Below are 2,967 nucleotides of genomic sequence, written 5' to 3' on the forward strand. Positions count from 1 at the left end.
AAAGGAACAAAGTGCTCTTGTGTGTAATTATGGCAAGTGTTTAATAATTTATTTTTTCATTCCTTTAGTTATCTATAATAAGTAGACTTAAGTCCCCTCCAAGTTGAAGACTTTAATTTTACCTTAGGAATTGAATTTTTTGTGAAAACTTCTATTTACTGCTTAACAAATATTAATGAAACACTTCTATGAAAGTTGCATGTTATAGAGAACATAGTCTCTCTGTCCTAAAGGACCATACACTTCCTATATTTACTAATTTGTTGACTATTTTAGTTTCTATTTATTAAGTAGATTTGGAGAGTGAAAAACAAAATTTAAGAAGCCTAAAACTAAAATACAGACTACAATAGGAAGTATACAAAGGAGGAAAAAACAAACAAACATGATAATACTTATGTTCCCTCCATTTTTTTTAAACATTCAGTAACTCCTTTCCATTTTGGCCAAAACCATATTGGTTCACATGCCCATAATTCCTTTTGGAGACTATTCTAACACCATACTAATTGATCTATCTTTCTCCAGTTCATCCTCTCTTCAATCTAATCTAAACACACTGCTGCCTGAGTAATATTTTTTTTGGGTACTGAATGTGGTCACTTTACTAATGGCACACAATATAAGACTCTAGGCTTTTCTCCCCTATTACAGGGTTGCTTTGGGACAAAAAATATGAATGGCACATAGGATCCCCAGTACAGGAACATAGATTAGGAATGTAGGCTCCCCAGTGGTGGATCTTCTTTTTTTTCGCCTGGGGATAAAGGTCCATGGCTTTCCACTTTACTCCTTGGAGGCCAGGTAGACTGTGAGATCTACTACACTGTTCCTAGAACCATACTCAATGTCATACCAGGAAATGAGCTTGGCAAAATGTTCATTGAGAGCAATACCAGTGTCAGCATCAAAGATAGAAGAGTAGGTATTGCTGTTAAAGTTACAGGATACAACCTGGTCCTTTGTATAGCCCAAGATGCCCTTCAAGGGTCCCTCTGATGCTTGTTTTACCACTTTTTTGATATCATAATATTTAACAGCTTTCTCCAGGTTACAGGTCAGATCCAAAGCAGATACATTAGGAGTAAGAACATAGAAGGCCATGCCTATGAGCTTCCCATTCAGCTCAGGCATGACCTTGCCTACAGCCTTAGCAGCACCAGTGGAAGCAGGGATGATGTTTTGGACAACACCATGCCCACCATGCCACAGTTTACCAGAGGGCCCATCTTCTGGGTAGCAGTAATGGCATGGATTGTAGTCATTAGTCCTTCCACAATGCCAAAATTGTCATGAATGACCTTAGCCAAGGGGGCCAAGCAGTTGGTAGTGCAGGAGGCATTACTGACAGTCTTAAGGGAATTATTTCTCATGGTTCAGTCCAATCACAAACATTGGAGCATCAACAGAAGGGGCAAAGATAATGACCATCTTAGCTCCATCCTTGAAGTGAGCCCCAGCCTTTTCCATGGTGGTAAAGACTCCAGTGAACTCTACAACATACTTGGCTCTAGCAGCTCCCCATTTAATATTGGAAGGATCCCACTCCTGGAAGATGGTAATGGCTTTTCCATTGATCATCAGCTTTCATTCTCAGCCTTGACAGTGCCCTTGAACTTGCCATAGGTGGAATCATATTGAAACATATAAACCATATTGTTGAGGTCAATGAAGTGGTCATTGATGGCCATGATGTCTATTCCACCTGAGGTGAATTCAGCCCTGGTCACCAGGCACCCAATATGGCCATATCCATTGACTCTGACATTAACCTAGGAACCACCTTTTCTAGTCTTCTTGTACCCTAGGATTCCCCTGCCCTATAGTCTCTTTGATCCAATGACACTGACCTCTTTGGTCTCTCATAAACAAGACATTCCATCTCTTATCTCTGAGCATTTTCTCTGGTTGTCCTCCATGCTTAGAATGTTTTCTCTCCTCTTTCTATGCCTGTTGGGTTCCTCCAAGTGCCAACTAAAATGCCACTTTGTTTACAAAGTATTTCCTAATCACTCTTAATTCTAGTGTCTTTCATTTGCTGATGGTTTACTATTTATCTTGTATGCTTGGTTGAATGTATTTGTTCTCTTGTTGTCTCCCAACTAGATTGTGAACTCTTCAAGGACAGGGACTATCTTTTGCCATTCTTTGTATTCCCAGCATTTAGCCTAGTGTCTGGTACCTGGTTCAGTTATTTAGTCATTTTTCAGTTGGGTCTGACTCTTTGTGAGCCATTTGGAGTATTCTTGGCAAAGATATTACAGCAACTTGCCTTTTCCTTCTCAAGCTCATTTTACATATGAGGAAACTAAGGCAAACAGGATTAAGTGTATTACTCAGGATCACACAGCCAGTAAGTATCTGAGGTCAGTTTTGAACTCAGGAAAATTAGTCTTCATATCAGGACTTATACTCTATCCACTGTGCCACTTAGATAATCTGGTACATGGTAAGTGTTTAATAAATGTTTTTGGACTGTCTGACTGATGGGTAAAGTTTAACCACTTGATCTTGGCCTTCATGATTCTCAGAGCATTCTCTCTTCATGTATTCTGTATCCAAGACCAAATGGACTACTCTCTAGCCTCAGCCACCACTGTCTACTTACTCATGCCATCTAATATGCTTGGAAGAGCTTCCCTTTATCTACAATCTCCTGTTCAATGCCGCACTCAGATGCATCCTCTTCCATGAAGACTCACACACTTCTTCTTACCCTACACACACACACACACACACACACATCACCCTCACACACAAAGGTATACACATGCACAGATAGGAAACAAAATATCTCTCCTTTTCAGATTTTAGAGCAGGTTGTATGGCCCTCTTTTGTACTTAATGTATTTTATTTTGCATAATGCTGATTTATATTTATATTGTGTCCTCACTGCCCCTACCCTTTTCCCAATGAGGTCAGGCACTATTTTGTGTTTTGTAATGGCTCACATGTATATTACACTT

The 2,967-nt window shown here is 39.6% G+C and overlaps 1 pseudogene; it reads right to left on the reverse strand.

Annotated features, from left to right (window-relative positions):
- Positions 1 to 786: 786 nt before the first annotated feature.
- On the reverse strand, positions 787 to 1,766 carry LOC114047984 (annotated as a pseudogene).
- Between the last annotated feature and the right edge of the window lie 1,201 nt (positions 1,767 to 2,967).

This window comes from Vombatus ursinus, unplaced genomic scaffold, assembly GCF_900497805.2.
Source record: "Vombatus ursinus unplaced genomic scaffold, bare-nosed wombat genome assembly UNPS02014791.1, whole genome shotgun sequence".
Lineage (NCBI taxonomy): Eukaryota > Metazoa > Chordata > Mammalia > Diprotodontia > Vombatidae > Vombatus > Vombatus ursinus.